Source organism: Nelumbo nucifera, chromosome 2 (genome assembly GCF_055504915.1).
Source record: "Nelumbo nucifera cultivar China Antique chromosome 2, China Antique-T2T, whole genome shotgun sequence".
Taxonomy (NCBI): domain Eukaryota; kingdom Viridiplantae; phylum Streptophyta; class Magnoliopsida; order Proteales; family Nelumbonaceae; genus Nelumbo; species Nelumbo nucifera.
In genome coordinates, this window is record NC_142650.1 from 6,682,734 (window position 1) to 6,708,695 (window position 25,962).

The 25,962-nt window shown below is 41.4% G+C and overlaps 1 protein-coding gene across 3 annotated transcripts in view; it reads left to right on the forward strand.

Moving 5' to 3' along the window:
- The window catches only part of LOC104594765 (carbamoyl phosphate synthase arginine-specific large chain, chloroplastic-like), a 36,492-nt gene extending 14,026 nt beyond the window's left edge, over nt 1-22,466 (forward strand). The window contains exons 4-5 of one of the 3 annotated variants that reach the window (XR_016082492.1): nt 18,493-22,021; nt 22,127-22,466. The gene's annotated coding sequence lies outside the window, so the exon portion shown is untranslated. Of the gene's footprint in view, nt 1-15,883; nt 18,459-18,492; nt 22,022-22,126 lie in introns of those variants that run through there. The other 2 variants (XM_088898058.1, XM_010255233.3) reach the window with 2 other exon arrangements.
- Nucleotides 22,467-25,962: the final 3,496 nt, after the last annotated feature.

Below are 25,962 nucleotides of genomic sequence, written 5' to 3' on the forward strand. Positions count from 1 at the left end.
GTAGTGTGGAAGAGGAGAAGCAGGTTCAGGTCCGCCAAGTCTCTCTTCCTTCTATTCCAGACCTTGCTCCTTTTCGTGTCTTCCAACGTAGATGCCGTAGAGATCAGCAATGTGATAGAGATGTAGAGCAGCCAAACATTGAGCAATCGACATTGTTAGACTCCCAGGTGGTAAGTCCAATCCCTGTTGCACCTATTGATACCCTTACTCCTACTGTGGATGACCTTGACATTCCTATTGCTCAAAGAAAGGGAGTTAGGTCATGCACTACCAAACACCCCATTACCTAGTATGTCTCCTATGATCATATTTTCCCCTCATACCGAGCCTTTCTATCCGCAGTTGATTGCATCCCTGTTCCTAGAAATGTTGCAGAAGCCTTAAAATGCCCCGAATGGATAGATGCCATGAAGGAGGAGATTAATGCTCTTCATAAAAATCAAATTTGGGAATTGGTGGATCTTCCAAAGGCGAAAGACCCCGTGGGGTGTAAGTGGGTGTTTACAGTTTAACACAAGGCAGACGAAACAGTTGAAAGGTACAAAGGGTATCTTGAAGTATTTCCTTGAAGTATTTCCTTGTATCTAAATTTGAAGTGAAAGATTTAGGTCCCTTGAAGTATTTCCTTGGAATTGAAGTCACCCGCTCAGAAAAGGGTATCTTCATTTCTCAAAGGAAATACACCCTTGATCTATTACAGGACACAGGTAAATTAGGTGCAAGGCCAGTAGATACTCCCATGGATGTTGACCACAAGTTGGGTGACTGTGATGGTGAACCTCTGAAAGATGTGAAACAGTTCCAAAGGTTGGTGGGAAAGCTGATTTATTTGTCCATGACCCGTCCAGACATTGCCTATTCAGTTGGGGTTCTAAGACAATTCATGCACTCTCCTAATCACCTAAAGGTGGAAGTCTTTACAGATGCTGATTGGGCAGGTGCTGTGGACGACAGAAAGTCCACGAGTGGGTATTGCACATTTGTGGGAGGAAACCTAGTGACCTGGAAAAGCAAGAAGCAAAGTGTGGTAGCAAGGTCAAGTGCTGAAGCTGAATATAGAGCTATGGCACATGGGGTGGCTGAAGTCCTTTGGCTAAAAAATCTTCTAGGGGTGCTTGGAGTTGTTGTTCATAATCCTATGTCTCTTTACTGTGACAACAAGGCAGCCATAAACATTGCCAGCAACCCTGTCCTACATGAGAGGACCAAGCACATTGAGGTGGACAAACACTTCATAAGGGAAAAATTGGAAAAAGGGAAATCTGCATCCCTTATGTCAACTCCAAGGAACAACTCGCTAATGTCCTCACAAAAGGGCTTCCATACTCGCGGCACAATGAGTTATGTGACAAGCTAGTCATGATAGACATATTCAACCCAACTTGAAGGGGAGTGTTGTGAGGATTATTTAATTGTTATTTTATAGTTGCTGTTAGTGGGTTGTCCTCTTAAGATGCTTCTTTCTTATTAGTTTGTTTCTAGGGAGTGCCGCTAGGGGCATACTTGTAATTTCCATTCTTTTTATATTAAGTTAATATAAATAATGAACTGGCGGCAGCCAACAGGAGGTTTTTCTTTTTCTCTCAATCATATCTTCCTCTTCTTCTCTTTCTCTCTCTCTCTCCATGAATGATTACATAACTCTAGGAAGGGTTCTAGCCACCAAATTCCTCCAATGGTCCTCCCACTCTACTTTAAAAAGGAATCTATCAAGTTTGAAGCAAAGGTTTTTTTTTTTATGTTTGCATTTTCTAAGTTATCTAGAATATCATCAATCCATTTTAATCATTAGGATTGATTTCCATATATCTAAACTTATTTTAACTTTTTTAGTTGAATGCCATATGACTTCACTCACATGGACATTTAATTGTAGTATGTATGTTTGCTTAAACTTTTTTTTTGGATCAATAACAATTTCACCAAAGAGGTTACATAAGGAAGATAAACACACTTATCTTCCAAGTACAATCAAGAAAACAAAAGAATAGGTATAGACAAAAAATTACAACTTAGCCCAAAACATTGAATCCCTTTTTGCCCCTTGTTTAGCTAAACCTTTAGCTAGAGAATTGGCTGATCTTTTGACCCAACACATTTTAACTTTCATCTCCCACACCAGCCACTTAAATTTCCTCCTCTGATTACTGTACCTCCATAAACCATTGCTGTCTGCATTCAGCACCCTATCACCACCTCCGAATCCCCTTCAGTTAAGAGTTTTCTGATGTTTATCTCCTTGGCTTTCTGGACTCCTTCCATAACTGCAAAGATCTCAGTTCTAAGGGAGTCACCCACTCCAATTGGGCCCAAGAACAAGGCAAAAATGACCCCATTCTCATCCCTAAAGACACCCCCAATCCTTGATTGTCCAGGGTTCCCCCTACTACTCCCATCAAAATTTAATTTCATGAACCCAGCAGGTGGAGGTGTTCAAGACACACTCATTGCTGACTTGGTTTGTGTGCACTTTGCTATTTCACCCCACTTCCTCAACATGTCATCCATTGTGTAACCTGTGAATAGTTCCAAAGATTTCAGTCACTGTACAACCCTAAAATGAATGATAGCCTTTAGTTCTTCCACCCCTCTCTCAATCACTGAGAATATCCTGAAGTTTCTTTCTTCCCTTATTGTCCAACATACTGCAGCCCTCAAACCTCTCCACATAGTCTGTTGCGGGCCCGGGAATAGGATCTCGTCACAGGTCGGTCCACGGGGAAAACCTCCTGTTTTCCCTTGTTCCTTCCTGCTCGTGATGAACCTATCTTGGCACCTTCGGTGATTTGTCCAAGAGATCACCAACTCTCCTAACTCACTCTTGACTGAATAATTTGATATCTCATTCAATAATGGGGTCTCCTTAAATAGGAGATTACAAGAGTCCTAATCAAAGGGAGTCTCCTTGCTGAATAGGGAGACTTCCAGTTTTATCTTGCTAAGGATAAGATAAGCTAATCCTAATCTGATAAGCTACTAACAAGATAAGATAAGCTAAGCTAATCCTAATCTGATAAGCTATTAACAAGATAAGATAAGAGATAAGAACAATAAGATAAGAACAAGCAAAATGAGCTAATCTAATCTAGATAAGGCTGCTGTTGCCAAACTGGGTAGGATGAGCATCACTGAATCCTTGCTGCTGCTGGCGGTGGGCCCAGGGCCTGTTGCTGCCGGCGGCGATGGTACGTCTTCCCGAGGAAGGCGTCCATAACATTACTCCCCTCCTGAACTACGAGCTTGTCCTCAAGCTCGAAAGCTGGATATGTGGCTTGGAACTCTACCAATGGGATCCATGTGGCTTCTGTTGGTGGTAGATCACACCATTCCACCAAGACTTCAAAGATTCCACGATTAAAACGAGAGCGGGTGACAGATTTAGGCTGGGGGACCAGTTTGCCATCTTTCAAGGGTGGCAGGGAGGGAACTTGGTCCGGGGGAACACCCGTAAATGGTTTCAGCAAGGAGATGTGGAAGACATCATGAATTCGGCTAGTCTCTGGCAATTCCAGCTGGTAGGCCACACTGCCAATCCGTCGCAGAACCTTGTAGGGCCCATAGTACTTAGGGGCCAGCTTCGGGGCAGCCTTGTGGCGCAAGGAGCGCTGCCGGTAGGGCTGGAGCTTCAACCAAACAAATTGTCCTGGATCGAACGATAGTTCCTGGTGGTGCTTATCATAGTGGAGCTTCATGCGGAGCTGGGCCTGCTGTAAGCGAATGTGGACGTTGGCGAGGAGGGCGTCGCGGTCCTGTAAGGAGTGATCGATTGCGTCCAAGCGAGTAGATCCAGGCTCGTAGGACAGCAAGCGGGGAGGATCCCTGCCGTAAACGACGCGAAAGGGAGTCATGCCGAGGGAGGAATGGTAGGCTGTGTTGTAGCAGTACTCGGCCCAAGGAAGCCATTCCAACCACCGTCGAGGTTGATCGCCTACGAAACAGCGGAGATACATCTCGATAGTGCGGTTAACTACTTCCGTCTGACCGTCGGTTTGTGGCCGGTAAGCTGATGAGTAGGCTAGGGTGGTGCCGTGTAGTCGAAATAACTCTTTCCAGAAGGCACTAGTGAAGACCGGGTCTCTATCGTTGACGATGGATTCCGGCAACCCATGTAAGCGAAAGATATGTGTAAAGAAGCCGAGGGAAACTGAAGTGCCACTGTACGGATGTGATAGAGGAATGAAGTGCGCGTATTTAGAGAAGCGGTCGACTACCACAAAGAGAACTGATTTGCCCCCTACCTTGGGAAGTCCCTCAATGAAGTCCATGGAGATGTCGGCCCAGATCTGCGATGGGATGGAAAGGGGCTGAAGGAGGCCTGCCGGGTGTAGGTTTTCCCATTTGTGCTGTTGGCATGTGGAGCAATTCTGGACAAAATCTCGAATAGAAGTCTTCATACCTCGCCAATGGAAATCAGTCCGGACGCGGTATAGTGTTTTTTGAATGCCCTCGTGGGTGGAGTTATGGATGCTGGTGATGATGGTGGGAATCAACGGGCAATCTGCTGGAAGATGGACTTGTCCCTTATACAGTACCAACCCGTCGTGAAGTGACCAATCGGGGTCGGCCGTGCCGGTCTGGATCTTCTGCAGTAAGAGCGACCATTCTGGGGACTGTGGTGCTGCCTTCTTAATGTCATCAAACAGAGAGATCTGAGGTTGGGAAATGCTACATAGAACCATCACGTCTTCTTCTCGCCTAGACAAGGCATCAGCTGCGCGATTAGAGGATCCCGCCTTATATTCCACCCGGAAGTCAAACCCGAGCAGTTTGCTAACCCAATGCTGCTGAGGGGAAGTGGTGAGACGCTGCTCTAATAGGTATTTGAGGCTGTAATGATCAGTTTTGACGATGAACGACCGCCCCCACAAATACGACCTCCAGTGCTGGATGGCTCGGGCAAGGCCGATTAGTTCGCGCTCATAGGCTGGAAGCTTCAGATGCCGGTCAACCAATCTGCGGCTGAAGAAAGCGATCGGGTGCCCTTGCTGTTGTAGTACGGCCCCGATACCCACTCCGGAAGCATCACACTCGACTGTAAATTCGAGGGAGAAATTAGGTAATTGCAGGATAGGGGTTGAAGACAGTGCATTTCGCAGTGACAGAAAAGCTTCATCAGCTGCGTCGTCCCACTGGAAGGAGTTTCTCTTCAACAGGTTGGTTAACGAGGCTGCCAACACTCCATAGTTCTGTACAAATTTGCGGTAGTAACCCGTTAAACCGAGGAACCCGCGTAAGGCCTTGGCGGATTGAGGTTTGGGCCATTCTGTTATAGCCTGAATCTTGGAACTATCAACTGTTACACCCTGCCCATGGATGATGTGGCCGAGGTAAAGAACCTGTCGCTCCCCGAAGGAGCACTTGGACCGTTTTAGGAATAAGCTGTGTTGGCGTAGGAGTACGAAAACGGTCCTCAGATGGTGGACATGCTCTACCCATGATTTGCTGTAAACGAGGATATCATCAAAGAAAACTAAAACAAATTTGCGCAGATGGGGCTGGAATACCTCGTTCATTAGTGACTGAAATGTAGATGGTGCATTGGAGAATCCGAATGGCATGACTAAAAATTCGAAGTGGCCATGGTGGGTGCGAAAAGCAGTCTTCTTCACGTCACCGGGAGCCATGCGAACTTGGAAATATCCGGACCTGAGGTCCAACTTAGAGAAATACTGGGCACCATGCAACTCGTCCAGTAGTTCGTCAACAACGGGAATAGGGAACTTATCTTTGATCGTCCGGTCATTGAGTTCTCTATAGTCAACACAGAACCTTCATGTTCCATCCTGCTTCGCCACCAATAGAACCGACGAAGAGAAGGGGGAGTGACTTTTGCGTATGATCCCTTGGTTCAGCATCGCTGTACATTGTTTTTCTATCTCATCCTTCTGTAAGTGAGGGTAGCGATAAGGCCTGACAACGACTGGTGCTGAACCCGCCACCAAAGGAATACGATGGTCGCAAGCTCGAGAAGGGGAAAGGCCCTTCGGTTCCTAGAACAGATCTGAAAACTCGGCGAGAAGTTTTTCCATGGCTGCCGGTTCTGTCTGGAGTGCATGAACCTGCGGTGTCTTTTCTTTAACCCTGCAACCATGCCATGAAACTTGCTTGCCATTCAGGTGGAAGGTCATGGTGAGTGCGCTGAAGTCCCACAAAATCGGGCCTAGGGTAATTAACCATTTGACCCCAAGAACAATATCAAACCCATCCAATGAGAGTACAAATAAATCAACAAGAATTAGTTCATAATTGACCTGTACTGGGACGTCCTTACAAATCCCTGGACTGTGAACTTTTTCACCATTTGCGACGGCTACCTGTAGTCGCGGCCGGAGTTCCATTGGTAGTTTTAACTGCAGGGCTGCATGTTCACTTATGAAGTTGTGTGTGCTCCCTGAATCGACGAGAATGCGCACCGGCTGACCTGTGATCTGTGCCTGTAACTGCATGGTCTGAGAGGTTTTAATACCGGTGATCGCATGGAGAGAGATCTCTGGTTCGAATGTGACGGGTTCCCCTTCCTCCTCCTCTTGCTCATCTATGAGAAGGCAAAAAAGCCTCTTGCATCTATGTCCTGCCGAGTAGAGGTCATCACAGTTGAAACATTGACCTCTCGCTCGGCGCTCTGCCATTTCTGCCCTGGTCAAGCGCTTGATGGGAGGAGTGACCATGTTACTGCTTGTACTTGTCACTGCTCTAGAGGTGGTGGTCGTGGGAGGCTTCATTTCCCAGCTGGTAGCAGAAGAGGGGGTCGTTGCTGCTGGTCTTGGGGGCACCCACGAGTTCGGTGGACGACCCACATTAAAAATTCCGCGGCTGAGCTGCAGCTTGCGCTCAAATGAGCGGGCTAAGTTCATGGCTGTGACCAAATTTGGGGGATTCTGCATCTCGACATCCACTCGCAGGGGTTCTGCTAACCCTGCTGTGAACATATTGACTTGTTGGTCTGGTCGCACGGAGGATGCCCTCGCGAGGAGGGTTTGGAACTGTCGCTGGTATTCAGCAACTGTTCCGGTCTGTTTAAGGTTAATTAGCTCGCCCAGTGGGTTGTTGGTCAATGGGGGTCCGAACCGAAGAAGGCAATAGGATTTAAACTAGGGCCAATTGAGGCCGGGTTCTTCTTGCTCTAACCGATAAAACCAAAGCTGTGCTTCTTCTGTTAAATGAAAGGCGGCTAGGCTTACCTTGTCCTGGTCATTTGTTCGTTGATTCCGGAAGAACTGCTCGCAGCGATACAGCCAGCCTAGGGGGTCTCCGTTGCCGTTGTACGATGGGAACTCCAGCCTGCTGTACTTGGGGATGATGGTTGCTCCATGGCCGACGGACTGCTGTTCGCCGGAAGACTCTGGCAGATCTGGCCGGCGGTCGTTAGCTGCTGTTCCTTCGTCAGAGTTCCTTTCCCTACTGGAAAGAAACATCTCCATTAGTCGTCGCAGTTCTCGCACTTCACCTTTGATCTCACGAACTTCGGAGCTGGTCTCCACGAGTTGGTGCTCGAGGTCGTGGACCCTGGAAGGTAGCTGCTCCAGATCTCCCATGACGCCTTGCTCTGATACCAAGTTGTTGCGGGCCCGGGAATAGGATCTCGTCACGGGTCGGTCCATGGGGAAAACCTCCTGTTTTCCCTTGTTCCTTCCTGCTCGTGATGAACCTATCTTGGCACCTTCGGTGATTTGTCCAAGAGATCACCAACTCTCCTAACTCACTCTTGACTGAATAATTTGATATCTCATTCAATAATGGGGTCTCCTTAAATAGGAAATTACAAGAGTCCTAATCAAGGGGAGTCTCCTTGCTGAATAGGGAGACTTCCAGTTTTATCTTGCTAAGGATAAGATAAGCTAATCCTAATCTGATAAGCTACTAACAAGATAAGATAAGCTAAGCTAATCCTAATCTGATAAGATAAGCTAATCCTAATCTGATAAGCTACTAACAAGATAAGATAAGCTAAGCTAATCCTAATCTGATAAGCTATTAACAAGATAAGATAAGAGATAAGAACAATAAGATAAGAACAAGCAAAATGAGCTAATCTAATCTAGATAAGGCTGCTGTTGCCGAACTGGGTAGGATGAGCTTCACTGGATCCTTGCTGCTGCTGGCGGTGGGCCCGGGGCCTGTTGCTGCCGGCGGCGATGGTACGTCTTCCCGAGGAAGGCATCCATAACATAGTCCTTCTCCTTTTCCTACGCCACCTGAAGACAGGAGGGGAAAAAAGGCCCTGTAGATCTGATGGAGGGTTCCATCTACACCCAAAGAGGGAAAAAGCCCATTCCCAAATTGATCTCGCAAAATGGCATGACACCAGTAGGTGACCAGTCTCCCCATCTGCTTTACATAGAACACACCAATGGGATGACAAGCAAGTATTGGGTCACTTCTTTTGGAGTAGATCACTAGTGTTGAATCTTTCTAGATAGGCTTCCCAACAAAAACTACCAGCCCTAGGAGGGATTGCTCTGTACCATACCTCATCAACAGGGAAATGGGGGGTTACAATACTGGTGGACGGGCTTAGGACTTTGAAAAAGGAAGCACAAGAAAAGAAGCCAGTGGGGGTAGGGGTCCAAATTCTAGAGTCCGCCCTTGTGGGGTCTAAGACAACATTATCAAGAAATTCAAGAAGGCTCGAAATATTAGCAAAGTCTGAATCTTTCAAGGCCCTTCTGAAACCCAAATTCCACTGAAGCCCAGAATTGGAAGAGGACGGGGTAATGAAGGATGAAATTGGCTCATTTTTAAGATCATATAGATCATACAAAGAAGGAAACTATTCCTTTAGAGGGGCATTCCCCACCCAAGTTTGTTCCCAGAATTTTATAGAGTTATCGAATTCAGATCATACCTGATATTGGGGGAGAATACTGGAAGCAAATCGTGAATGGCTTTCCAAGGAGAAAAGGTTGTGGTCCTAGCCTTGATTCCAACATCCCAACCATTGTGCTCCAACCCATGTATACTTGCCACTATTCTAGCTCATAGCTTCTCCTTTTCGAAGGGGAACCTCCACAACCACTTCCGTAGAAGAGCCATATTCCTTCTTCTAACATTCCCGAGCCCCAAACCACCACAAATTTTACTCCTGGACACTACCTCCCAGCTGACTCTATAATCCCTCTTCTCCTCTCCCGGTTCCCACAAGAAGTTTCTCATCAACTTCTCCAACTTGTTAGATACCTTCACTGGGGTTTTGAACACAGATAGGAAGTAGATGGGTAACTCTTCCACCAAGAGAGAGGTAATTCTTTTTCCAAGAGACAAATCTTTTTTGAAACCTTTCCACCATCGGGTTCCAAAAGCTCTCCCTCATAGGGTTGTCTCCTAATGGTAACCCTAAGTAATTCAATGGCCACCCCGACACTTCACACCCCAACACTTCTGCACTCTCCTTGATCTCTCCCTCCTCCATATTCACCCCTGCTACACAACTTTTCCCAAAGTTCACCTTCAAGTTACACATTTGCTCAAACAGTCGTATCACCAACTTCAAGTTCTTGATAAAGCTCACATTGCCACCTTCACAGAATAGAATTGTGTCATCAACAAATTGCAAGTGAGTGAGGGGGGTTTCCATCCTCCCGACTCTCCAACCTCTAATGAGACCCCTCGAGTATGCTCTGTGAATCAATTTCCGTAGGACGTTCGCAATTAGTATGAACAAGAAAGGAGAGAGAGGTTCTCCTTGTCTTATACCCCTAATGGCTGGAAAGAACTCTACCACTGTCCCATTTACTAGCACTGAATAATGACAATTCCAGACACAACCCATGATTCAATTGCACCATCTACCACCAAACCCAAATTTGATTCATAAGCCTGTTCCAAGTCCAACTTATAGACCACTCCCTTCTTTTTAGCCTTCTTAAAGTTCTCCACAATCTCATTAGCAATTAAGATTTGATCAATGATTTGTCTTCCACTTACAAAAGCTCCTTGATTTTGTGCAATGATGTCTGGCAAAACCTCCTTCAACCTCAATGACAACACCTTAGCAATGATCTTGTACAGGCTATTAATCAAGCTAATTGGCCTAAAGTCCTTCGGGTGGTAGGCATCTTTCTTTTTTGGAATCAAAACTATAAATGTAGAGTTCACACCCAGATTGATAATTCCTCTCCTGAAAAACTCCTCAAATACAAGCAAAAGATCATCTTTCAAAATATCCCAACAGTCCTGATAAAAAGCCATTGTGAACCCATCCGCCCCTGGAGCTTTTATTCTATCCATAGAAAACACAACCTCCTTAATCTCTTCCAAATCAAATCTTCTTTCCAACCTTCTCCTGTTCTCCACCCCTACATCTGGCCAATCCAAACTTTCTACCCACATCCTTCTACTTACCGTCCTTCTTAGAATGGATTTAAAGTGCTCCACACAAGCCCTGACTATCTCTTCTTGTTGTGTTAACTCAACTCCACCTACTACCAATTTGGAGATAAAGTTCCTCCTTCTCCTTCCATCCGCCAAAGAGTGAAAATACCTAGTGTTTCTGTCTCCCTCCTGCAACCATTTACATCGAGATTTTTGCCTCCAGCTTATTTCCTCCTTATGCAGGCAATCCTCTAACTGTCTTCTCAAGCTTCTCCTGAGTTCCTTATCTTCCTCTCCAAATTCTCCCCTTTCTTCTTTAGAGTCAATGTTTTTCAAGTTGGTCCATCAGCGTTTTCTTTCTTTTTTCTAACCTCCCAAACTCCAAAAGATTCCACTCCCTGGCCTTTGCTTTCACAGATTGTAGTTTGTTATGGAATCTTATCCCCTCCCAATCCACCGTTGGGTTACAGTCATACCACCACTCCCTTACTTTATTGTTTAACCCAGGGTGGAGTAACCACATATTTTCAAATCTAAATGGGGCGGGTCCTCCACTCTTTCTTTCCTCCTTACAAATCACTATGGGCCAATGATCCGAGGTCACCCTTGGGAGAGCTCTAGAAGCCAAAAGCTTATCATGGAATATGGGCCAATGATCCGGGTCCTCTTGTAGGTGTTTAACTTGCCATGAATGCAGATTTGATTTTCATGGAATATGGGCATTGTTCAATTCAATCCTACTCCTATCTACCAAGTCAAAAGGTTATCAAGCTCTACTACCAGGGATAATAAGATGTAGAAAAGATTAAGGGTGTTTTTTGTTTCATGTTTGCTTCCATTTTCTAGCTGGTTCCAGGATGAAATATCTTGTTGTTGCCGGTTTTAATCCATGGTTCCTGAAAACATTGTTGATAGTTTTAATCCTATTATTGCTATTTTTTAACACATTAATTTATGGTGTTCTAACCCAGAAAATGTTGTTTGATATCAACATGATACGACAGTTATATGGTGTCTCACAGACAAATAAAGCTCCAATCATAATATTTTTGGTGGAAGTCTTTAGACCTCCCCGAGGTTTCTTATGAATATTAAGACTTACTCTCAGTTTTATCCTAACCCTTAAACATCTCCTATTAAGGCCCCATTTTGTTTTTACTTACCTGCATAAGTGCGTTTATCCGGGCAAGTGTTTCCTTGAGCATGCTTCTAGTGTTCTTGTACGCTAATAGTTATCTGGGTAAAGAGAGTCGAGAAGGAGAGTGCGCTTACTGACATGATTAAGCCGATGGGGAAGTGATTTACCCATGTTGAGGGCACTTGGGTCCGGATTAGAGGGTGCTATAATCCAAAGTTTGATGTCTACTTTTAAAAACTTCAATAGATAGAAATTGTTGAATAATACGTGATTAGTGGCATTATTTATTTATTTGGTTTTTCATTTGGAGGGTGTTGGGTTGGGGTGGGACACTTGGTGATGCATATGCAAGACACTTTCATTTTATTTTGACTTAAAGAAGATAGATTTGGTTAACATTTACATATGTTCAAAGGTAAAGTGTATGTTTGGTATCATGGCCATTTTCATGTGAAATTGTAAAGTTGCATTGAGTTGTATGTATATTTTTATTATTTTTAAGTCAATTAGGTGCTACATAGACCAAAAAGTATGGAAGTTCTGACAAACATTGCTCAACTTCCTCACAACTGCTATTCTATAGCAGAATAACGGCTATAGAATAGCTCTCCATATTTGATTTAATGACTTTGGAGCTTCAATGATTGAATCTGATGGACGGGAGGTTGGATCATTGAACTTGTTTATTGACTAGAAGTATTGGCTTTGATGTTTGTTTATGTAGTGGATCTAGTTTTTTGTTTGCCACTATGTAAAGTATTTGGTGTATGTAAATGAGTTAAAACTCTTTTCTTGGGTAGAGGGTTGAAGGTTTGGCCGTTTGGGTGAATGTCTGCAAAGGTATTGTTTTGCATTGTGAATGTTTGTTATGTGGAGTCCTTTTGCTCATCTAATGTGCATTAGAATTTGGATTCAACAATGGAAACATGTGTTTTAGAGGGACCATATTTTGAGTTCAACATAGAAAAACGAGTAACCCAACTAAAAGCACTTGTGAGTTCCATGTCTTGTTGTCAATTGTGAGAATATCCTGTGATGATGGTCACAGCTGACAGCACTGGTGAGTTCCATGGTTTGGCCTGGGAGTTGGGACTTGATGACCCAATGACATGCCTGCACCATGATTTTTAGTCATTCCTATTATTTTTCTTACTTAAACCATGCTATATGAATGGCTTAGAAAATTTCTTAGGCCTTAAAGTTAGATGATCAGGTTTCATTTTCTTATTAACAGAAAAGGAAAAAATGCCAAAGTTTTGGACTGTATTCAGTCTACCCCTCCCATGACCCCAGATAGCTAGGACCAACATTGGATAATGGCCTTTCTAGATGCCATTCAAACACCGAAGTGAGTTGTTCTGTCGTCTAATGAATGTTTTGCATTTTTGGTCTTTCAGTTCTTGTGAGGACTCTTTGGGTTTCCCTGGATTATCACCCTATGAGAGGTTTCTCAACGGCTTCCCCCTTAAGATTGAATTGCAATATGAGTATTCTACATCCTCTTCCAGTTTACTGCAAGGTGAACTTTTCCTTGACTGTTCTACTGACAGAGGGGGAAAAAGGGTTATTACCCAATGATGGTTCCAACTATCTGGGACTTGGGAGGGATATTACAGTTCTATTTTCTATTTCTTAGTTATTATTAGATAGCTGAGGCTTGAGAGGAAGTTTTAAATAAATTTCCCTATGTTTATATATGCATGCAACACCTTTAAATCAGGGTCAACACGTTAATTAAAATTTATATTATTAAGCAGGGAATTTTTAGACTTTTCTTGTGGGTAAAATGGATTTGCAACAATCTTTAGGAGTTTTGAAAGGTTTTTTCTTCAATAATTAATGAAAAAGATATTTGTGAAGGGACAAATAGCTTGAGGTAATGTGGTAAGTTCATAAATGGGTGCCTGTATACTGTAAAAATGTTTATGTTACAATCCATTTGTCCCATGTTGGTAGTATGGGATGCTAATGTGAGGTATCCCACATCAGTAGTATGGGATGCTGTTGTGGGGTATATTATGTGCTTGGGTTCCCTCCCTCTAACAGCTAGCTTTTAGAGGTGAGTTCTCCTAAGGCACATAACAAATGGTATGAGAGCCTACACTATGCCTCCCAGTTGCAATCGTGCGGCGCAGGTGGTGACGTCGGTATTGCAGTGTTTGGCCGGGACTAGGTGGACTAGTGCAAAGCCAGCCTGCGTGGGCGCCGGGACTGCGGAGCATGGTGGAATGTTACGACCTATTTGTCCCATGTTGGTAGAATGGGATGCTGTTGTGGAGTATATATGTGCTTGGGTTCCCTCCCTCTAACAGCTATCTTTTAGGGGTGAGTTCTCCCAAGGCACATAACAGTTTGTTTTCAGTAGAACTCTCATGTGGAAAAAGTTCTCCCAGAATTGTATCTGGGTACCACAGCAGGATGCTGAACTATGAAATTTGATTTTTGGGGTAGGATGTGAGGAAAGGTAGTGAAGGTCATTCGCATGGAATCCCAGATCCACATGGGGTAGGCCTTTTTTATTTGTTCAAACTAGTGTTTTAAGCTTCTCTCGCTGATGATGAGTCCTTCATGCAGTTCATACCAGGATATATCCTAGGTTGACAATCAATGTGCTCTGATGATTATAACCATCTGAGTTGTGCTTTTGGCTACTTTATCCATACAATAATAGGAATCAGTCAATTGGTTGTTTGTCAAATATCATCTGATTATCAGGTCCAATGTTGATCTGTATCTGATCATAATAGGCCCAGTGTCAATTATGGATTCTTAGATGTTGAGGGAGGTTTCTCTTTTCTCATCCCCTTTAAACATTACTTTTTCAAAATTTCAGCTTTGTGGATTCAATATTTCAAAATTTAACTCGTACTAGATGATAATTAATAGGCAGCTTCAATTTCCCAGGAAGAACAATCAACTTATCAGAGGAAAATAGGTATGAATATAAGTACAAAACCATGAAAATATTTATTTCTTTAATTGTGATAATTTAATTTTTCTTTTCTGGTAAAACGTTATTATTGATTTATATCACCTATAGACTAATGATCTGAATATCTGGAGGAAAATCCATATTTTTTGGAGGGAACGTGAGGTCCAATATTGAGGTTATTCTATAGCAGAATTGTAAGAAAGTAAAAGACAATGAACCTTCCCACATCGTATATACTCTGATTTGAAAACTGTTTCTCTTATGCCATATTTCAAACTTAACCTTCCCATAAACATTCTTTAATTTTAATATTAAACTCGTTGTTTGTATCATAGTGAGGCAGGAGTTAATTGAGCAAGAGTGTTGTAGAGTGGTTAAAGCATTATGACAGATGTTAAAATGATCAATATTCGCATTAACCTCTTCTATTCTCTGTCTCTTGTTGGTGTTGCCATATGTTTATTAACCATGGTTTAAAATGTCCCTAATTTCCCTAATATTTCCACGACATATTTCCATTTCCATGGGTAGCGACACGAAATTTTATTGGAATCGACATTTCCCCAATGAACACTACCAACACTATGTGGAGTACAACAAATAGTTTCCACAACATATTTCCATTTCCACTTCCATGGGTAGCGACATGAAACTTTACTGGAATCAACATATTTCCCAGTGAACACTACCAATACTATGTGGAGTCCAAGAGATAGTATTATAACATAAGTTGGTACAATATTGTAAATATGTTAAGTAACAATTTTATTGTCCACCTAACTTACATGATTACTACTTTGAGCTAGCTCAATATTCATTTCAAACATGAAGTTAAATATTAGTTTTTTGTTTGTGTAATAGATTATTTGGTTGATCTATTACAATCAATTACATTTTCTATGAGTTAAAATTTTGCTTTAACTCTTTTTATCATGAAGCTCTGAATCTTAAAGTTTATAGAGCAACTTCAGAACGTATTCTTTTGTCTATAACCTTAGTTTCTTAGCTTTGTTTAATGATTTGCAACAAGATAATAATTTAAAAAGGTGTTCCTATGCTTCTTTTATCATTTCATAAAATATCTTTGTATATGTTGCATATTTTAAAATGTTTCTACCATGTCTATAATTTTTACAATATTTCCATACGATATTTCCGACATTTCCGACATGTTTCTTATATTTGGATGACCAATATTTCCATCGACATCGACATTTTAAACCTTGTTATTAACCGCTTCTCTTTCTTGGCTTAATGGGACCAATTAAGCACATTGACTATGACTTAAAACCTAACATTCACTTTCATCTAATTAAGGTTTGCATTTGCAATTTAAATTTTGATTCTTCAAAAATGAGAAATTTGTTAGGAAATATGTGAAACTTTAGCTTATATTTGAGTTCTATTTAGCTGACTTGGTCTCAGTATAGAATGTATAATGTAATGACGTATCTATTTTAATAAAATTTCTTTTCCTTATAAAAAAATATTGGCAATTGCAGGGGTGTTATATCAATAAAAAAGTTTCAGGAAATTGCATACCTTGCTTCTAATAATTATACAGATGGTGGGCAGCATGTGATTCCCTAGGGAGAACATATCTGACTTCTTACTATATATCCACAATTTTGGCTATCATTCTTTCAAGTCCAAGTTCTCTGCCAGCACCTCTCTAGCTTCATCTACCCTTGTGAGGGGCATATGCTTGGAAGTCTGCAACTTTTCTTTATAGTCCTGATCAGAGGGACTCTAAGATGAGCATAAAATCCTTGACTTTGAATCTCCTCTTTCTTCTTTTTCTTTTGAATGGATATGCTCATGTTTCTCCCTATTCCTTTCCATGCATGTGCACTTGGGAGCCTTCTGTTAGAGCCGGCTGTACAAGGGTAGTATAGTCCTTTTATGTTTAGTTATATATGTATTGTTCAGCTGATGTGGCTCTCACTTAAGTGAGGGCACAATAGTAATTCTTGTATACCTTAGAAGAGTATAAATAAAAGAAGGGCCGACTAGAGGGATTTGTATTTTTCTCTCTAGTTCGGCTGTAACCTTTTCTCCTTCTCCTTCTCTTTCTTCTGATCTGAACTTATACGAACATCTAGTCTGAGTTTTATCATGGTATCAGAGCCACGATAATCAGTTCAGATCAGTTGTCTCCTTTTCTCTCTGTTTTGCGCATTCCTTTCTAGGGTTTTGCAAAATTCTCATTGTTACCTAGAGAGTTTTCCAGAAAGAAAGAAAAGGACTGGTCTTTTTCTCCTTCTGGGGGTTCCCATGCCTCCAATGAGTGCAGTCATTGTGGTTTTGTGTGGTTGGTAGAAAACCCTCTACTTGCAATTCGAAGAGGGCTGGTTTTGTGATGGTGACAGTGCAGACTTGTTACCCTCTACTCGACAAGTACATGATCTTCGAACTAAGATGTGGTATGTAGCAAGTTTTTTTTATATGTTGCAGAACTGAATATCCTATTCGTGAGGTGTGTTGTGAGGGTTTCTAGTGCTGACAGTAGACGACAACAATAGTGCTGTTGCTAAAAGTGGTGAACAGTTGTGAATATTGTTGCTGAAATAGTGGTGAATAGTTGTGAGTGTTGTTGCTGAAACTTGGTACTAGGAACCCTAGTGGTGTTCAATCATTCGTGTGGAGTGTAGTGATTTATTAGGGCAGTAGAGTAACAATTTAGTGCTACAACTTCCCATTGTTTTCTTGTGCAGTCATGGGAGACAACAATGAATACAAATCAAGTGTGATGGTGCCTTCTGAGTATTTGAATGTGCATATGACCCCTATAAAATTGAATGATGAGAATTATGTCCCTTGGGCTAAGTTTGTTGAAGTTTTCCTGAAAGCCAAAAAGAAAGTGAAACATGTGAGGGAAGATAAACCCCCAATTGATTCTTCGGGATATGATGAATGGGAGCAGGAGGATGCTCAAATTATGACTTGGCTATGGAACGGCATAGAGTCCAAAATTAGTGTGAACTTCATGTTTTTAGATACAACCAAGGAAGTCTGGGATCATGCAAGGAAATTATATTCTGGATAAGATAACACTACTAGGGTTTGCCAACTGTACCAAGAGTACTTCAATCTACAACAAGGGAATCAGAGTCTTGAGGATTGTTATGCCAGTATGAGAAATTTATGAAATGAGTTGAATGTTTATCATCCTCTTACACTTGATGTAAAAAATTCAGCTACAACAGAGAGAGCAGTTGAATGTGACCAGATTTTTAGTAGGGCTGAAGTCTGAGTATGAACCCGTAAGGGCACAGATACTAGGTGGATCGACTCTTCCCTCTCTTGAGGAAGTGTTTGCTCGTCTTCGGAGGATTTCAGTTGGATCCACAGAGACTTCCACTATGTTAGATAGGTCTGCATTTGCAGTTACGAGAGGGGGAGGTTGTGGTGGTAGAGGAGGTCAGCATGGTCGTGGTAGTGGTGGTGGACCCATGTATGGTCGTGGTGGTAGTGGCATGTATAATTGTGGTGGTGGTCATGTTGGAGAATGAGACTTAGGGGGAGCCCGTGGTAGGGGACGTGGTAATAATTAGAGAAGGTGTACTCATTATGGTATGAAGGGACATACTATCAACTTTTGCTATGATCTACATGGCCCACCTTCAACTTGGGCAAATCATGCAACTGTAAATGGTGGTAGCTCAAGACAAGAATCTCAAGTTACTGATCAGATCCCCACTACATCTATAGATACTTCCAGAAAGGAGATGGTGAGTGTTTCACGAGATGAGTATGAGCGGTTCATTCAGGGTACATCTCAACAGAACACGACTACCCTTGCACACACAGGTATGGCTTGTCTGGCATCCACACCTTCCCGTTGGATTATAGATTTTGGAGCTTCCGATCATATGACTGGAACTCCAGGTGTGTTTCATCCATTTTTCCGTCCTCCAATTCCCAATCTGTTACTCTTGCCAATGGCTCTACATCAGTCATACGTGGTGTTGGTAATGTTGACACAGATTCATTATCCCTCTCCTTAGTTTTATATGTTCCCAAGTTTCCCTTTAACTTGATGTCTGTTAGTAAATTGACAAAGTCTCTTAATTGCTCAATAACTTTTTACCCTTCCTCTTGTGTGTTTCAGGATCTCAAGACGGAGATGAAGATCGGTGGAGGGCATGAAGCTGGTGGACTGTATTACCTTGATGGAGGTGGTTCGACAACAACTCTTCAGTCATCTCTCTCCCCTCATCAGTGGCACTGCAGACTTGGTCATTCGTCGCTTAGAGCTCTTCAGTTACTTGTTCCATCGTTGAGTCATCTTTTCTAATTTACATTGTGAGTCGTGTCAGTTTGGGAAACATCATGTCTCCTTTAGTCCTAGAGTTGATAGTCGTACATCGAGTCTTTTTTCTTTAGTCCATTCAGACATCTGGGGTCCAAACAGAGTAGTGTCTTATAATGGTTACAAGTACTTTGTAATTTTTGTTGATGATTATTCAAGGATGACATGAGTTTACCTTGTGAAAGAAAAGAGTGAATTGTTTTCTATCTTCTAGAAATTTTATGCTGAAATTCACAATCAATTTGGTGTACATATAAAATTCTTCGTTCTGATAATGGCCGTGAGTATTTCTCGACACCCTTTCAAGAATATTTGGAACAACATTGCATTATCCATCAAACCTCATGTACTTACACCCCTCAACAAAATGGGGTGGCTGAAAGAAAGAACCGTCACCTTTTGGAGTGACGCTGTACTTACATCCTACTTTGTTATTAACCGCATGCCCATGTCTATCCTTGAAGGTCAGTCCCATTTCTCTGTTTTCTTTCCCATGTTGTCTCATTTTTCCCTTACTCCTAGAGTTTTTTGGATGTGTGTGTTTTGTTCATAATCTTGGGCCTGGAGTGGACAAGTTAGATGATAGATCCACTAAATGTGTCTTTCTTGGCTATTCCAGGACTCAAAAAGGGTATAGGTGTTATAATCCCCGTTATCGGCGTTCTTTTGTGTGTTTTGATGTTACATTTTTTGAGTCTGTTCCTCTCTTCTCCAGGTCGGATACTTTTCCCGTTCCTCTTGTTCCAGTTGTGACCCAGTCTTTGCCTCCAGTGTAGCTACTTGAGAGAGGACCACCAGCTTAATCACCGGCTCCTCCCCCAGCTTCGTCACCGTCGACAGATCTGGCAGTTGATCCCACCCCAAGTTCTGACCTTGATCTTCCTATTGCTTTGCGGAAAGGTTAACACAGTTGCACTCTCCACCCCATTTCCAATTATGTTTCTTTATCTTTCCTTTCGGCTTCCCATCGACAGTTTGTTTCTATGTTATCCTCTGTCTCTGTTCCCAAGGATGTCCAGGAAGCCCTCACTTCTCTAGGGTGGAGCCAAGCAATGGAAGAAGAACTCCTGGTAAGCATGTTATCGGCTGTAAGTGGGTGTACACGGTTAAATACTTACCTGATGGGAGTGTTGAACGGTTGAAAGCTCGGTTAGTTGCCAAAGGTTATTCACAGCAGTATGGTATTGATTACATAGACACCTTTCCGGTTGCCAAAATTGGGTCAGTTCGTGTTCTGAGTTCTCTTGCTGCTATGTTTGATTGGCCCTTGTTTCAGCTTGACATCAAGAATGTTTTTTTACATGGTGATTTTCTTTAGGAGGTGTACAAGGAGCAACCACCTGGGTTTGTTGCTCGGGGGGAGGGTGAGAAGGTATGTAGACTTAAGAAGGATATTTATGGACTTAAACAATCTCCTCGTGCATGGTTTGTGAGATTTAGCGAAGTGGTGAAGAAGTTTGGAATGAAACAGTGTCAGGTTGACCATTCCGTATTCAGCTATGAATCAAATGTTGGGAAGATTCTCTTGGTGGTATATGTAGATGGCATTGTTATCACAGGCAGTGATAGACCAGGAATTGATAGGTTGAAGACTTGCTTGCATGATCACTTTCAGAAAAAGGATCTTGGCAAATTAAGATACTTCCTAGGGGTAGAGGTTGCGAGGTCCAAGAATGGTATTAATCTGTGCTAGAGGAAATATGTTCTTGATCTGCTAGAAGAAATAGGGTTGTTGGGTGCCAGACCAGCTGAAACACCTATGGAACTGAATGTTAAATTGGGTAGTGATACATGTGAGGAGTTTAAGGATCCGGGAAGGTATAGAAGGTTGGTGGGTAAGCTTAATTACCTAACCATCACTCGACCTGATATCTCATTTGCGGTCAATGTAGTGAGTCAGTTTATGCAGAACCCTCGAATCCCACACTAGGAGGCAGTCCTAAGGATTGTGAGGTATTTGAAGGGTGCTCTAGGTTGTGGTTTGTTGTATAAGAGTGGAGGAAATCTTGAGATAGAGGGAGACATGGATGCTGATTGGGCCAGGTCCATATCTGACAGAAGGTCCACTACAAGGTATTGAACTTTTCTTGGTGGGAAATTAGTGACATGGAAGAGTAAGAAGTAGACAGTGGTAGCAAGAAGTAGTGCAGAGGCTGAATATAGGGCTATGACACACACAACATGCAAACTAGTGTGGTTGAAGCATCTACTAGAGGAGATGGGATACTCGATTGACACTCCTATGGAGTTATACTGTGATAATCAAGCTACAGTTCATATCTCTTCTAATCCAATGTTTCATGAAAGGACGAAGCACATAGAAGTGGATTGCCACTTTGTATGTGAGAAGGTGCTTAGTGGAGTGATAAGTACAGCATATGTGAATACAGGAAATCAATGGGCAGATTTGTTTACCAAAGGGTTGAATCGGGGAAGAGTGAACTACATATGTAACAAGCTGGGACTATATGACATATACTCACCAGCTTGAGGGGGAGTGTTAGAGCCAACTGTACAAGGGTAGTATAGTCATTTTATGTTTAGTTATATATGTATTGTTCAGTTGATGTGGCTCTCACTTAAGTGAGGGCACAATGGTAATTCTTGTATACCTTAGAAGAGTATAAATAAAAGAAAGGCCGACTAGAGGGATTTGAATTTTTCTCTCTAGTTCGGCTGTAACCTTTTCTCCTTCTCCTCTCTCTCTTCTCCTTCTCTCTCTCTTCTCTTTCTTCTGATATGAACTTATACGAACATGTAGTCTGAGTTTTATCACCTTCCTCTCCGAATGCCACTGTTCTTTCTTGTGATTTTTTTTTTTGTTCTTTCTTTATTATCAAGGCTTGTTCTTCCTTTTATGTCTTAATTTATGGATCACTCCTAGTTATCTTTGACAGGATCTAACTAGCATCAGAAAAAGCCTTAGGTCCCGTTTGGTTTTCGGGAATAGGAGTCTGGAATCGGAATTGGAATGGGCCATTCCAAGTGTTTGGTTGGGCAGAATTGGAATTTCCATTCTTGGTGGAATGGCATTCCCTCATTTGAGGGAATGGTCATTCCCTCCCCCTCCCGAATGAAATCTCATTCCAGCTGATTCCAATTCCCATTCGGATTCCTGTCTGAACCAAACAGACTATGGGAAAGACCATTATGGTTCCGATTCTGACTGCGAATCAGACGGACCCTTAGTTCCTCCACTTGATCCATTGTTGTTATTTCAGACTTCATTTTTTATGGTTAATGCTCATGTTCAAATATCTGTGTCATTTGCTATTACTAGTAGCAGGAAGATAATCGTGATCTCCCTTCTGAAGGATCCTCTGTTGTGGTGGGTTTCACCTAATCCTTTTACTTGTGTTATTTCTTTTTGAAAGGTGAATGGTTTGTATTGTAGGAGGGAGAGAATCACTTGAATCTGGTTTTCATCTTGCAGGGTAATAGATTCAACGTCTAAATGTTATGACAACATGGAGAGTTTTCCAGCAGCTTGGAATACTGCAAAAATTGGGAGAAAGTTGTCTTATTGATGAGTTTTTTTTGTTAAAAAGGATGAACTGTACTTGGATTGGACTCAATCCAGTCCATTTCCATCTTAATTGGATTGGATTGGAGCATATATTTTTGTATTTTTTAAATATTTTTTTTTTGTTTTCATCTAATTTTGGTGTTTCATTCGGATGATCCAATCCGGTCCATTTGCATTTTAATTTGTTTGGATTGGATTGTAGCAGGTCTTGTGGTAGTTTTCTATATATTTTCTGGGTTTCTCATGATATTTTGGTGTTTGATTCACTTTGGATTGTATTGGACCCAATCTGCTCTATTTGCATTTTAATTAGACGGGATTGGATTTGATTTGTATGAGTTTGGACTGGATTGGGTCCAATTTCTTTGTAAGTGGACCAATATTGGATTGGACCAAATCCAGTGCAATTGGCATCCCTAGGTGAAAGGGATGGTTTAGTATTTATATAAAAAAATTGGTAGGTATAAGAGTTATTCCTTGGTATTTTTTTTGGGCTCCCATTAACAACCACACGAACTTTGCTTACTCAAATATTGTAGTTCAAAAGAGAACCTTGAACAAAACAGCATGTCATCTTTTGTATTGTTTCATTTTAAAAAAAGGGTAATGTTTTATTTTTTAAACAACAAACTAATACCACCTTAATTGTGGACGTTTATGGATTAGGGGTAGCCAAATCCCATTTAGATGCCATTAATTACTAAATGTTCGATACTGTGGGTTGTTCCAGTCCATTGGGCCGTACTGTGATATGGTTGAAAGTTGAAACCATCCCACAACCACGCTTCATTCTGTTGAAGTGTTTTGCACTGTAGTATAGACGTTCTGTTAGACAATTTTTAAATAAACTAAACCGAACTGAGCTATGTTCAAACAAACGTTCTTTCCACAGTAGTGTCGAACGTAACCAAAAAAAAAAAAAATGTGCACACTATTTACGAAATGGGCACAGTACTGAACAATCCCTAACATATTGGGTCCAACTTCGATTGTAGTTGAAAAGCCGATCAGTCAGCTTATTGGAATGACTCGCCCCATCACAACTCTCCTTTTTTCGCTTCGATTGTTTCCGATGTTTTGTGCACACAAAAATTTGTGTGCCTGCATCGTGTAGTCCCATGAACCCAAAGAAAAAGCTTGTGTCTCCATCCCTTTTGGGCTTTCAAGCATAATGGGCCCTTTCAATAGGAGAGGGCAAATTTGAATCTATCCCCAAACAACCGAACTTTATTTTGTTGGATTAAAGTATGTTTGGCGAATAAGTGGTTTGAGAAATAAGTATTTATTTTATTAGTACTTATTTGAATAAATACTTATTGGTGTTTGGGGACTTCTTTTCTAAACCATTTATATTTAGTTTAAATACTTATTCGGGGCAAGGTTCAAAGTATTGATCGATACGTATCATTCCGAGACCCCTCCGATATGCCCCTACAGTGGGTGTATCGGGGGTTTGATCAGTTCAGGGTGTGGAGGAGGCCTAAACAGGCTCCCCTGAACCAGTAGCAAAAAAAAAAAGAAAAATAATAATAAAAAAACACTAAAAAGCTGTATCGATTCACCCGATACGCCCATACCGGCGTATCGGGGGTATCGATATTTTGAACCTTGATTCAGGGTACAGTCTAGTAAGCCACTTAACCAATAAGTATTTATTTTTTTAAATGACAATTATATCCTGACTTAACAAATGCATATTAATGTTGAATATTATATTGAACTATTTTGATAAAAATGACAACTCTACCCCTCATGACACACATGGACTATTAAATAATTTATATTATATATTAATAAGCAACTAGAAATTGGAATGTCTGGTTTACCTCGGGAACTTGGAATGATACCCAGAAAAAATATTCCACTGTAAAAAAGGAAATGCTTAGCATAGTTCTTTGCATCACTAAATTCCAAAGTGATTTTATAAACTAACATTTTACCCTTCAAATTGATTGTAAATCTGCCAAAGAAATTTTGGAAAAGGATGTCAAAAACCTGATTTCAAAGCAAATTTTTGCTAAATGGCAAGTTATTTTATTGGTTTTCGATTTTGATATTAAATATATTAAAGGATCAGAAAATGCTCCGCCAGATTTTCTAACAAGGGAATTCTTGCAAGGTTATCTAATTGAAGATGATCGACAGAAGAATTCGTCTTCTTATAAGTCCTAATTCCAAGCACTCTAAAAGAATTAATGAGTTCAATCTAAGATCTAATTATGAGATCGGATCAAGTTCTAGGACTAATCAGTCCCCATCAATATCTCCCCTAATCAGGGATCCATCTCTAGCTATGGAAGAGGTTAATTCCAGCCAATATATTCCTAATTCTTCAGATTTCATGGTAATCATCTCCCGAGAAGAAGCTGCCTCCGTCTCCTCTCATGTCATCCCAAAAGGAGCACTTTAGCACCTAGCCCTCTCCATCTTAGACGGGCATCATTTCACAATTTGTGGTCAAAATAAAGACCAGAAATATTATGAAGAAATTATCCTCCATATTGGAACTACGCGAATTCAACATTATTTCAGAGATCCAAATAAATCTGAACTAGCTTATTCCAAGTTAGTAATAGTCAAGTTTATATCTTTATCTGCTTGGGGTGATGCTAGTAAGCCAAAATTCATTACTAAGCCTATTGATAGAAGACCCAAGATATTTAACTACTGGGATTATCAAGACGCCTGGTATAGAGTCTTCCTGTTGCAGAATCCCATCTTTAGACATTCATGGTTCATACGTTTCTCTGAAGATTTTCAAGGCCCATATCCCGACTGGACATATGTTTGGTGGACTTCTTGGGAAGCTTCAGATGACATTTTCCCTTGCCAGGAGCCCATGGACAAATACGGAGCATTTGCTATTGAGAGAAAAATTGAAATAAAGTGGTGGGATAAATTTGATCTCACAGAAATTCTCAAACCCACCTCAGAAAAAGACGACATTTTTCAGTCTATCCTTGAATCCTACATGGACAAGCTTCGGAATTCCCAAATCTGGATCCAGTAGAGCTCGAAGAAATGTCCCTTCGTATGGCCGAAAAGATGAAGAAAAAAATCAAAGGGATCTCAAAGGACCCCGAGACTGAAAGTGTCCGTTCTCTCAGCTCGCACCAAGGACATTACACTATTTGAAGATTCTATCTCATCCAAAATTGTAAAAGTTTCGACAACTGTTCCTAATAGGACAAGATGGAGATAAGATAGCATCTCAATAATTAAGATGCACAATAAGAAAAGTCAAAAGGCATCTCAATTATAGAGTCCTTAGAGATAAGATTGAATAAAGTGGCTCTAGGCTGGCTCTCCTTGGAAGTCTCGGCAACCTCTATATAAGAAGCTCTTCTCTTAGTTGAAGGTGTGCAAAAAATTTTCTGAAGTGCAGGAGTCTCCAAGTTCTAGGTACTTTGTAATAGTTTGAGTGTTTTTCTTTCCGAGTGATCTTAAAAGTGTGCTATTGGTGAGCTTTGTAAGATTGTGTGCTGTTAAGAATCTACCTGTTTGTTCTATATCTCTGTAAGTATCAATATTAAAGAATATTTCAATTTCTGTTTTCATTATATTAAAAAATAATTTTTGATCTTTATTTTCAATGTTTTATGCATAATATACTCATCTGCATGTTCCTATTGTCATTGACTCCATATCCATCATTTATTATTCATATTGTTCATATAACCTATCCATCTTAACCCCCTTAGTATTGTTCACACCGACTGGGCATAATAATAATAATAATAATA